The 13156-nt window shown below is 35.5% G+C and overlaps 1 protein-coding gene across 2 annotated transcripts in view; it reads right to left on the reverse strand.

Moving 5' to 3' along the window:
• The window catches only part of LOC145242445 (uncharacterized), a 37136-nt gene extending 25209 nt beyond the window's left edge, over positions 1 to 11927 (reverse strand). Inside the window, exons 1-2 of one of the 2 annotated variants that reach the window (XM_080105500.1) lie at positions 11748 to 11927; positions 4788 to 4972 (exon numbers count right to left, since the gene is read on the reverse strand). The gene's annotated coding sequence lies outside the window, so the exon portion shown is untranslated. The remainder of the gene's footprint in view (positions 1 to 4787; positions 4973 to 11747) is intronic. The other variant, XM_080105499.1, reaches the window with a different exon arrangement.
• Between the last annotated feature and the right edge of the window lie 1229 nt (positions 11928 to 13156).

The raw sequence follows: 13156 nt of genomic DNA on the forward strand, positions 1-13156 counted from the left end.
TGGAATATTCGAATATCTATGTATTAGGTTGAGAAGAAAGTTCTTGCAGAATTTTTAATTTTGATTTCAAATAATGTATTTTTTCAAATAAGTTTTCGTTATAATACCTTTACTTTATATATCATTTTAAAGAGCGTTTTTAATCATTTTAAAACAATTATATCTTTTTTACAAAACATTGAATAAAAGATGGAAAAAAAGCAAATTTGCACAATTTTCTTATTTCAATTCAAGTTAGGTCGAAAAGCTACTGAAACAGCTCGCGATATCAACAAAGTGTTTGATCCAGGAACCAACACTGAAGGCACAACACAATAATGGCTTAAGAAATTTTGTGGCTGCGACGAGCCTTAAAGATGATGAGTATAGTGGTCAACCATCGGATGTTGACAATGATCAATTAAGAGCCTTAGCTGAAGCCAATCCATGCATAACTGTTTGAGAATTTGCTTCTGAATTAGACGTAATGTATATGACGATTTCCAACCATTCGAAAGAGATTGGAAAGAAAAATACTTGACAAATGGGTGCATTACGAATTGAATGACAACGTGTAATGAAAAGTCAGTTCTTTATGACAACTGACAACGCTCAGCTCAGTGGTACGATGCCAACAAAGCTCCATGGCACTTCCCGAAGCCAGAGTTGTACAAAAAGGTTATACTGACTGTTTGGTGGTCTGTGACCGGTCTCATCCATCAAAGATTTTTGAATACAGGCAAAACCATTACGGCAGAAAAGTACTGTCAACAAATGGATGAAATGCATCAGAAACTTCGACAACAATATCCAGCATTAGTCAACAGAAAAGGCCCAATTCTCCTCCACAACAATGCAAGACTGCACATTGCTGAACCGACCCTGTAGAAGTTGAATTGGGCTACAGAACTGTCTTATCCACCATACTCTCTAGCCCTCGCACCTACCAACTACTACTTTTTCAGGCATCTCGACAACTTTCTACATGAGAAATGCTTCAAAAACCTAAGTGATATCAAAAACGCCTTCAGCGACTTCATCGCCACCAGAATACAAGATTTTTGCATTACTGGCATAAATACACTTGTTTTGCATTGGCAAAAGTGTGTTGATTCTGATGGTGCTTATTTCAATCAATTTTTGTTTGAGCCGAGATATGTCTATCCAACTTTAAAAGTTAAAAACTGCAAGAACTTTCTTGTCAACCTGATATTTTATATAATGTTATATAATGTTTTTATATGATTTTATATAATGTTAGCCGCAAGTGGTTCAATGATTTTTGAGAGCTTCAACTGAAGTAAAAAATAAAAAAAAGGTTAGAATTACCTACTAAAAATCATTCTTTTGTCTTTGGTCTCTGTGCACAAAGATTTGTCAAAACACTTGACATGAAGATATGTAAATCCTGACCAAATATTCAAAATAATATATTTATTTGTGCAGCCCAAATCATATCACCACTGCTATACAAGGAATGATGCACTTTCCATTAGAAATGATGCTTCCTCAAGTAACAACACAGCTGGTTACCAGATGAATTCTTGTGCTGAAATCCAATGAGACCAAAACAAAGATAAACTATAACATAATTATAAAGAGGAAAAATTCATGTTCTTTACTGCTTTACCTAAGTCACCGTTTGAGAGGCTGAGGAAAATGTTGCGTGAATACTCAAATATCTATATATCCCACATATCTATGTTAGCCCCAGAAAAGTGATTTCTGTAAACTTACTAAAGTAAAATGAAAATAAAAGAGAAAGTGTCCCTAATGATGCTGGCTTAGAAAGCTGAAAGGAGGCAGATAAGATACCAACATATTATGTACAAGAAAACAAAGTGGAATTTAAGGAAGATCTCCATCATTCCAGTAATTATTCATAGGAGCAACTCAACTCATGAAAAAGAATTTTAAAAATATCTGAAGTGGCAAAGCGATACAAATAACTGCACTTAAAGGGACAGTTAGAATTATAAAAAGATCTCTCGGCTGGAATGCCTGAAATATCAGGAAAAAAATCTAGTATTTCGTAGGATTCCTATCTCCAGCAAAAAAAAAACAAAAAAACATACAACCTCTAATTGATATTAGTGTTGCTGATAGTTTGAACATCACACAGCCTACACAAAATAAACACATACATTGATTTACCATTAATGTCATACACATCAACACCACGGCTGTCACTCTCTTTTATGTATGTATACATCACCAATGCATGCTTATGCAGAATTCTAATTGCTTTTTGACTATTCCTGCAATTCACTTAAGGTAATAGTCCAGCCATAACTGTTTACTATGAGTACAGATGTGACGTCGTGACGCAGAAAGGCCGTACTATAAACAGCAGCGATTGATGCGTACTTGTTGCAAGACAGGGAAAGAGAGGGAGAGCATGAATGCAAAGGCAAACTAGTCAAAGGTGCATGATTATGCAAATGGGCATTTACAACAAAGGAGAAAGTGTGACAAAAAGAAGCGGCATTGGGTTGGAAGACTTAATTGGTGTTGTTTGTGTCTGGTTATTCGATTAACAAGAATTTATATTTTGAAGAATACAATTCAAAACACAGTTTTGCTTTTGGTGCATATTTTTTAACTTTCACTACAACATGTAAACAAGTTCTCTTCTCTTCCTTACAACTTATTTCTCAGAAATAAAAAAAAAAAAAAAATATTGCTGGTCGTTCTCTACTTTATCATTATTTTCATAGTAGGTGCTCTATTGAGCTATAATTTCTGGTTCTTCTGTGTTTCGAATTTGGTTATAATTATCTAACCTGACTATTTGTAGAGCTTAGCCTAAAGTGGGCTCCTTAATCACTGGCGGCCATGTTCGTCAGCATGTTATTTATGATTAAATAATTCCGTTTGGAATATTGGCGATCTCGTCAGTGGCTTTGCAAACAACAATATCTGTTATTTTGATAATAAATTTAACGGGAGTAAAGGGCATTATCCCCCCCCCATTTTATACATAATTCCGTTCGGAATAATATTGGCACTTCGCCGCATTAATTCTGCAGATAATCACATCTGTTATTTTATTAATTTGCTTGAGGTATAAAAGATGGCCTAAAAGGAGCTAATGTCAAAATGTGATGCTAAAAGATTTCGCATTAATAATGTGGTTGGTAAGTAATGACCCTTCTCCAGACTTTTTCAAATCCTGAGAAGTGGTAATTAGAGGATGGTTAAGTGACCTCGATGTATTAATCGACCAAATTCTTCTCAAAACCCGAAGAAGAGAAACAGCAGCTTTGCGAGGTTTCAGTGAGATTTTCTTCAGAAACATAAGAAAAATTGCTTTCTTTAAAATTGAAATTAAATATGCCTCAAGTTATGCATGCTTTGAGGGCTATGCCGATCAAAATGGAATTGGATTGTGCAAAATTTGTCGGCATGTTCACAGATGATAAATTTTCGTTCAGAACAAATTCGAATATTGCACGGAAAGTTTAAAAAAAGCGGACAAATTATTGGTGTTGAAATCAAAACTAGAGGGTGATGCGTTTGACGTAATCTCCAGTCTAGATATAACTGCAGATAATTATGATATAGCCCTAAAATTGTTAAGGGAAAAATATTTGAATCCTGATTTGATTAAAAATCAGATATTTGAGGAAATTATTCTTGCTCCGTCTGTTATAACGGATTTTAAAATTTTGAAGTCATTTCTCGAAAAAGTTAAGAGAAATTTGACTGAGCTCAGCAAGTCCTATGGAACTGATTTTTTTTACTGAGAGTAGTGCCTCAGGGGCAGTGATAGCTCACATAATATTTGCTAAGTGTCCTAATGCCATTAGAAGAGAGGTGATGAATAGAAGTGGGGAAAGATACCCTTCACTGTATAATGTTATGTCGCATGTATTTGAAGTAATGGAATACCTATTATCCGCCCCGCTCGATGTTCGGGGGGAAATTTGCGCGCCAAAAATGGCGCCTTCTTCACCCAAGATGAAAGCCAAGATGGCGTCTTCTTCCCCAAGAGAAGGGGTGGGAGCACTTTATCTTGTAAACTGTGCCAAGCTACAGATCATTCAATCAAGAACTGTAGTAAGTTTCACACCTTCGAAGCAAAGTGTTGAAGGGCTAAACAATTAAATTTATGTATTCGGTGTTTGGGTGAGCACGCAGAGGCATTTTGTTGTGGTAGTAAGGGTTTTCCTTACCCGTGTACGATATTTGGGTTGAGAACTCATTTTACCGTCATGTGTTCCAAAGGAAAAAAATCCTTTGTGGGCCAAACAATATATTCTGTATCACGTAGTATTTTTCCCGTCATCAGAATATCTATGAAGACACACGGACGACCAGTATATTTCTTCTGTTTAATAGGTACTGGGTCACAACATCCGTTTTTCGCCCAGGAAATTCTCAGTTAAGCTGTGTTCTGGAAAACCCATAAACCATAAGAAGGTTAATATGGGGATGAACACGCTTATCGGGAGTGACTCCTTAGGATTGAAGGAGTGCTACATATCGATCAAATTAAGGAATCAAAATCCCTTTAAATTTGCGGCTTTATTCTCGCAAAAATTAAATTTAAAATTCGAAGTGGATAACTTCGATAAAGTTGTCGATAACTTATCTCAGGAAGGTTTCCGGCTATATCCCAGATATAAGAATTTGAATGGAACCCACCTTATGGGGATTATTGGATTGGACCTTCTGAGCAAGTTAAATGATCTCGAGCTAGTGGAGTGTTTTAATGGAAATGCATGGTGACATGGAAAATTCATAATTCCGTTTGGCGAGAGCCGTCATTTTTTAAAAAAAGATTTGAATGAGGTAGAATCGCCTACCTTTAATTATATAGTGAAATCACTTCCTCAATCCAACAGTTATTTGATTGATTCGGTGCTAAATCTGACACTCTCTTATGAGGACGGTTTGAAGCCTTTCTTTTTCGAGCTTGCGGTTGAGCGTGGGGTTGAGACTCTGCTCAGTCTCGATTCATTAGGTATTGAAGAAGATGCTAAGTTGTCGGCTGTGGACAAGGAAAAAATAGAAGAGTTCAAAAACTCTATTGTATGGGAGGGGGGGAATATCACGTAGACTTACCGTAGTATCATGACAGGATCTCACTGGTAAACAGTAACTTTGTGACTTTCTTAAAGGTAATGGACAAAGTGGCAGAGTCCTTAGAAAGGAAGGGAATGTATAATGAGTACCTCCAAGTGTTTGAGGATTATGAGGAATGTGGAATAGTGGAGCAGTTTTTCGTCCCACCTTGAAAGTATGAAGATTATATTTGGGTTCCACATAGACCCGTTATTAAGGAGAGAACTGGAGTGACGACAAAAATATGTCCCGTATTCAACTTCTCCCTAAAACGTTGAGAGGGGATGTCAATTAATGACGCTGCCTACATGGGCGTGAACTTATCTGCTAATTTATTGGATTTATTGCTGGGATTCAGGAAAAATAAATATGTCCTTCTTGGTAATATAAGAAAGACCTTTTTACAAATTCACCTTAAGTCAGAAGAGAATAAAAACAGATTTTGTTTTTTTTCTTAAAAAAGGTGACAAATTATGTACTTATAGGTACAAAACAATTATATTTAGGTTCAACGCTAGCTCCTTCATTCTGAACTTCATTTTGAAATTCCATGCGAAAAAATATGCAAAGGATGCAGCATCGCCTGCTATTTCCAACAATTTTTATGTGGATAATCTTGTCACCACCAGTTGTGATGGAGAGTCCCTACTTGCTATTTATAATAATGTTCGTAGCAGACTGTCAGAGGCAGGCTTCGATTTACGATCCTGCAATTCCAACTGTTCGTAGATACAAGAAAAATTGTTGGAGGATGAAACTATTTCTTTTCCCTTTCCAGCCTTTGAGAAGGTATTGGGTTACTTATATGATCATGTTCAGGACACGTTCAAACTTTCTCCCACTTAACATAGGTTAATACCAAACGGGGGATTCTTTCGCAAATATCAAGAGTGTATGACCCTTTATTTATGCTACTCCCCGTCACGATACAGGGGAAGATCATTGTCAGTTCGATCTGGAAAAGCAAGTTATCGTGGGATAAGCGGATATCCGAAGAACTCATTAAGCTGTGGCAAACCCATGCCAAGGACTTAAACAACTTGGGGGGAGTTTGAATTTCCCAGGCGTGTATTGTCAGAAAATCAGTTTGTTGAATTTATCTGTTTCCGTGACGTGTCGAAAAACGCGTACGGATTCACCCTGTATGTGAAACAGAGAGCGGATTGTTCTCTATTGTTCGCAAAGGCCAGAGTGGCCCCAATTAAGGGGAAATCACTTCTCACATTGGAACTATTGGCCATGTATTTGGCTCTTAAGGTAGCCCCTCAAGTTTGGGTGCTCTGGGGCCCCTTAATATTCATAATCTTTTCCTGAGGTCTGATTCCCAAGTTGCCCTCTCGTGGATCCTCAACAGTAAAGGATCCGAGAAAAATATATTCATTGAAAACAGGATCGCAGAGATCAAAAAATTTTCAGAAGATATTAATATTAAATTTGGTGTTCTACCAAAATTAAAATATGTTTCTTCGGCGGAAAATCCGGCAGATCTTCTAACTAGAGGCATCAATACTTCTAAATTTTCCCAGTTATTAAATTTCTGGATGTATGGCCCGTAATAACTAAATAGAGATGGCATCGATTGGCCAATCTCACCCTTACCTTGTCTAAACGAAACTAATAAAAAAATTGTATCATGTTTGTACTCTCAGGAGACACGTCCTTCTGAAAATACCTTCTCGTTGAATATTACAAGGTATTGCAGCTTATCTAAGGCAATCAGCGTCTTGGAAAAAGTGTTGAAATTTTATGATTTGTTGTGTCACTGTAGTGCTGACAATTTTAATAGAGCCAAATTATTGCTATTTGCTAATATGCAAATAGAGGCTTTCCTTCTGGAAAAAACCATCCGGGAAAGTGCCTCCCCCTAGGATTACTGCCTTAGGGTTATTCCTTGGGTAATTAGAACCAGAGGTAGGATACAGAATTCTGATATTCTGCCCTTTGAGGTCAAGTTTCCTCTTTTGTTGGGAAAATATCATTATTTATCAAAACTGGCAATTAAGGAAGCTCATCTTAACTGTTGCCACATGGGGTTTAATTCAACCCTCAGTAAGTTAAGGCTCTCTGGAGTTTGGATCTCTAAGGGGAGACAAGCCGTAAAAACCTTTGTGCGTACTTGTACCATATGTAAAATAATAAATGCTTTGCCTTGTAAGACACCTGCAGGGTCGATATTACCTGCTCATAGGGTGAACTTTGTTCGCCCATTCAAACAAATCGGTGTGGATTTCACCAGTCAATTTTCTATTAAAGTTGGAGGGGTAGAAGTTAAAATGTACATATTACTCTTCATATGCATGAGTTTGTGTGCAATTTACTTAGAATTATTGCCGGATATGAGCACCCGCTCATTTATGCCGACCTTTGTAAGGTTTACCAACTTATTTGGTATCACTACGCATGTATATTCCGATAACGCAAAATCTTTTGTTGCATCCAGAATATTGCTTCAAACGTACTCGAATCGGACGAGTTGAAGGAACAATTAAAATCCACACACACTGTCCATCGAACAATTCCCCTTTACTCTGCCTGGCAGGGGGGAGCCTGGGAGAGACTTATTAAAACTGTCAAACAATGTTTGAGGAAACTGTTGGGCAAAAGAAAATTGGATTATTTTGAATTTCTGATGTGCAAAAGGCAATAAATGACAGACCCCTCACTTATATTGTTTCTGCCGACAAAGACTTTAGTATTTTAACTCTGAATCATTTTCTTCAAACAGGATATCAACCTTGTTTGCTTATTAATAATTATGATGCTGAATTATGTCCTGACCCCCCCCCCCCCAAATAGGACTGCCTTATTACATTCCCTCGAAATGAGGAATAAATTTGTTGAAAAATTCAATCGTATCTGGCATAATGATTACCTCTTGTCATTAAGAGAAGTTGATACGAAAATCGGGAGCAATTGTGCCCCCAAGTTATCTGTTGGAGAGATAGTACTTATTAAGACTCCCAACAAAACCAGACAATTTTGGAATCATGGTAAAATAATCTAATTAATTACTGGAAGCGACTATAATATTCGTTCCGCGGTTGTTTTTAAGGATGGGTGCTAACAGGTCCATTCCTTAAAAAATCTTGTGCCCTTGGAAATTAAGGGTAATGATGATATTGCATCAACTGAGTTTATAGAAGAAGGAGGTCCCTTTTTCTGTCCAACCTGTTCTGTTCTGAATGATGGAACATTGCCAATGATGTGCTGCGATTCTTGTGACAGCTGGTACCATTTTAGCTGTGTAGGAGTTGATCATCAAGATCAACTTAGGGGAGTGGTTTTGTTCTAATTGTAAGGATGAGGCTCCTCAGGTCGGTCCATATAGTGGAAATTAGCTAATGTCTGGATGCATGAAAAGTTGAAGTTTATACGGAAGGTTGACAACAGACAATGCCACACACATATTAATATTAAAAAAAAGTATTAAATTAAAGTTGTAATTAACTTGTATTGTGAAAAAGTAATGATTATCCATTACTTTTTCCTCTCCTCCTTGGCAGTGTAATATGAAGAAGTTAACTGAATTAAAATTAATTTTGAATCTCAATTTGAATTTTCAAAAATAATCATATTAGGTTAATAAATTTAACTGAATAAAAAAAAAAAACACTTATTATGTTTATGGGATTAACTTGTTATTCGTTGTTTATCCAACCGTTTTATTAATTAACTTGTATTGAGGAAAAAAGTAATGATTATCCATTACTTTTTCCTCAGCAGTGTGTGAGAAATTTCATAACCAATGCCATTTTGTTTACCCGCCTAATATGATTTGCTAGACGGTCTTTGATTGGTTCAATTTGAATGCACCAATTTTGTATTACATGTGCGTTATTTTTCAGTTTGACAAATGAACACGGAACAGTAAAGGACTCACACAGCGGTGCTCCGTTATAGAGTGCCAGGATTTTACCTTCATTGGACCCCATGCAGTGGGTGGACGAAGGACATTTCTCTAAATACAGAGACAACATAATTGCTGCACCTATTTTACCCAATGAGGATATTCTACAGAGTTCGGCTTGATATATTAGATTATGGAAAATTATTCCTATTTCTTCCAGAGACCAAGAGGTCCTAAAATATGCCATATTGGGCGACAACATTCACACCGTGTTCACCATATACAACATGGATCCTTCTAAAAGGAAACCTGAACTTACATTCCCACAGAAGAATCATAACTAAAGGCTCCATCACGTATGGATAGCAAATTCAGCCACTGTTTTTGCAAGGGACTTACCGTGAACCAAAGATACATCTTGAATAAAATTTGAGTTTTAAAAGTATGGCTTTTGTTTGTGGAGTTTTATTTGCTATCTACAGGTAGGAAATTGGGTGTGTAGGGAAGAAATTTCTTACAATAAAATTCAAATGGATTTTTTTAATAACAGGTTTCCAATAATAAAAAATATATTCATATAAAAGCATATAAGACTATTGAGATAATAAAATTGTAAATCCAAAATCAACCTTAAAAAAATTCGTTTTGATTTTATTATTTAAATTGATAGAGGGTGGTTCTTATGTTTGGCGCTTTTTTTTTTCAAAAATGTACGGAGGCTTGTAAAGAACATTATTTTTAAATACATGTGTCAACAGAATACGTTAAAATTAATTTTATTTTATTAACTCTAGTCTGTGTAGTTCGTTAATAAAAATGTATTTGTTTCACAAAAGGTAAGTTTTATATTATTTTTTATCCATAGCAAAAAACAAAAAAAATGTAACTCCATTAATAATTATAACGCGAACGCTTATTCATAGAAATTAACACCAACACACGAAATGATGACGTCATTATTAAAATGTGTACTATTGACGTTTTAAACATCGCCGTGGATGTACCTAGAAAACAAGTAGTTTTCCAATGAAGCCATATAATTCTATATTATCACGGCTGGCCATTTTTGTACGCGCAAGCAAGCGTGATGGTATTAACCCCTGAACTCTGGGACTATTTTCCATTTAACAGCCTAGCCTTCGTTTACGTTACGCGCGAGCATAAACGAAGGCTGTTAAATGTGCACTCGCGTACCAAACTGCCTTATCACAGTGTAGTACTGGCGAAAAATTAAAATTAGACGAAAAACAAGTAGTTTTCCAAACATTAAACCATGTAATTCTATGTTATCACGGGTGGCCATTTTGTACGCGCTAGCGCACGCACATGGTCAACGCGCGACACCCGTGATAACATATAGAATTGGTTGGGTTTGTATTACTGTACACATAGATTCGAAAAAGTTGTCAAAACAACAAATATATAACAAATACATATTATCAAAGGCAAGATAAGTTACTTTTCTACCAAACTGGATACATTTTTTGTGTTTTTATTCAATGTAACATGTTTATTCAGCTCGAAAAACATGCAGTGTTTACCGATGATGTATTGAAAAATTCAAAATGACGCCCGACACTCTCTTTAACATGGTAAGTTTGGGAAAAGGTGTTATAAATAATAAACTAGACAAAATACTATTTAAAAAACACCGAATATATGTCAACTTATGTCACGATAATATATATTAAGCGAATTTCTAACAGTATTTTGTCTAGTTTATTATTTATAACATCTTTTCCTGAACTTACCGTGTTAAAGAGAGACTCGGGCGCCATTTTGAATTTTCCAATACATACATCGGTAAACACTGTATGCTTTTCGAGCTGAATAAAGATGTTACATTGAATAAAAACACTAAAAACATATCCAGTTGGTAGAAAAGTAACTTATCTTGCCTTTGATAATATTTATTTGTTATATATTTGCTTTTTGACAACTTTTTCGAATCTGTGTGTACAGTAATACAAACCACATAATGGGTTAGCTTATGACATTCGAAAGTGATTTGGAAGTTTTTAAAATATCAATTCTAAATTACTTTCTGCTTCGAAATTTAAATTGATTTTGTTTTATTATTATTTTTTTTTTTTTTAAGTCAAGTATTACGGTTTTGTTTTTTCGTTTTTAAGAAAAACATTTTTTTCTCGATCGCGCCGCTTTTGTATAACTGAGCAAACAACAGAAAAGACGAAAATCCCGCCAATAAAAAGTTAAAAAAAAGGGTCCAAAAATTGAGTTTCGTTTTCGATCAATTTGTACACAAAACACAAAAATAATTTGTTTCGATTCTTTAGAATTTTTTTTTTTTATCAACGAAATAACAATTTAATTTTAAAATCGGATTTTCGACAAAACAAATGTTGGTGCTAATGCAATAATGCACTTACTGATCCGCGCTAGTTTTTAAATCGTATTTCCAAGTTTAATTAAAGTTTTATGATATGTTTTTTATATTCAATTGTAAGTACAGAATAGGTACAAAACACCCTCCCCATGTTAAGAATGGCTTTTTAAATAATAACATTATTATTTCAGCATGGATCAATAAGTGCATGAGTACCCAAATGTTCAATAAAAAAAAAATTCAGTAAAAAGTTATTTTTCTTAAATAAAAGAAACAAATACAATTTTTGATTGAAACATTTTAACATTTTTATAGATAAAGAAATAACAGAATTTTCTTTAAGTTAAAATAAAATGTCGATTTTTTTAAGAAAATTTTTTAAAATTTTTGATCCTTGAAAATATTCAAAAGAGTAGATGCTTAATTAACGAGAATGTTAATTAAAAGATGAAAAATCATGAACAATTTTTGAAGGGAAAGATGTTTCTCTTCAGAAAGAATTCTTACCGGTTTTCTAGGATTTCACGAAAAATTTTTTGAGTTTGAAAAATATTTTCAAAACGGTTGAGAATGAGACAGAAAAAAAATCGTTGAAAATAAATAAATAAAAAAAACAAAACAATGAACAAAAGAGAGCGCGAATGGAAAAAAGGTGAGCGGGAAGACGGTGTACAGGGGAAATGTTCCTCGTTAACAAAAGGTACATGGAACGATTGATTGATTGTTGTTTTTTTGTTGTTTTTTTTTTCAGCATCTTTTTTTTATTTTATACCGAGGCTGTAGCTGTTTTGTATACGATTAGTTTGTAGATCAATTTTTTTTTCCAGGCGTATATTTTGTAAGCGAATAATCTGTAAAAGATAGCTTATATTCAACTGTTCCTATTTACAATCCCTCCCCACGGGACAGAGTTAGACACCAGGGTCGTTTTTTAACGTGGAGAAAAGGGAAAAAAATAAAAATTGTCTCACTCGTGAAGGATTTCTCCTACACTGACAGAGAACAAGAAACTGAAGTGCAGCATCTGAAGAACAGATACTACACTTTGAGATATTAAATCTTTTATTCATGTTAAAAATACAGTCAAAATCAACGATGAACAAAAAACTTAGGCACATGGCCAACTCAAAAGGGGGGATTGTGGGGGTCGTTGGTCATCCTTTCACTCCAGAACTAAACAAACTCAAAAGTTTCTCCCAGCTAGTATCTTCTTTCACCATAATACCGCATTCACCCTTTCATATTGGGGGACGTCCTACTTAACTCCCAGTTTTTAAAACATTTTTTATTGACGTGTAAAAACAAAAAAAAATAACAATAAAATGGTACAATAATTCATTTGTGTCGAGGGCGGGGGAAGAAAAAACAAAAGGTGATTAGTAGGACCCTCCCAACCCCGTCTAGTTGATAGACTGTCCGTTCCACTAGGTTTGTAAAAGGAACCTCGCTTCTGCGGGTCAGTCTCTAGGTGGGGATGCCCTCTAGATGGGGGTGAATGGAGAAAAGAATATTTTGTGGGTAAGGGATGGGGGTTAGTTTGTATTTCTTTTTCTCCAAGATGGGTAAGATTTAGAGAAAGGGGTTAAAACAAAAATTGCAGGTAAGAGGGATGGGGATCTTGGAGGCTTCCTAATCGGGGAGGGATAGAACACACACTCAGCTAGCTGAGAGGCTACTTGTTTAATTTTACTTTACAGAACTGCGCGTTCCACACCTAGGCGGGGAACACGTATTCAAATTTGGCTCCTCTTTGTACACACAGACTTGCCACATGTATCCATCTTCTGTGAAATGCCGCACGATGCAGCCTTCTTCTATCACATCTGATCTTCACCCGTAGTTGGTGTTTAAAGAAAGCGATCAGATCTTGATCTGAAAAAGACAACACCTCCCGGCAACCTTGCAGATGCGACGTC

The sequence above is a fragment of the Euprymna scolopes genome, chromosome 21 (assembly GCF_053919585.1).
Source record: "Euprymna scolopes isolate OS-2025 chromosome 21, ASM5391958v1, whole genome shotgun sequence".
NCBI classification, from domain to species: domain Eukaryota; kingdom Metazoa; phylum Mollusca; class Cephalopoda; order Sepiida; family Sepiolidae; genus Euprymna; species Euprymna scolopes.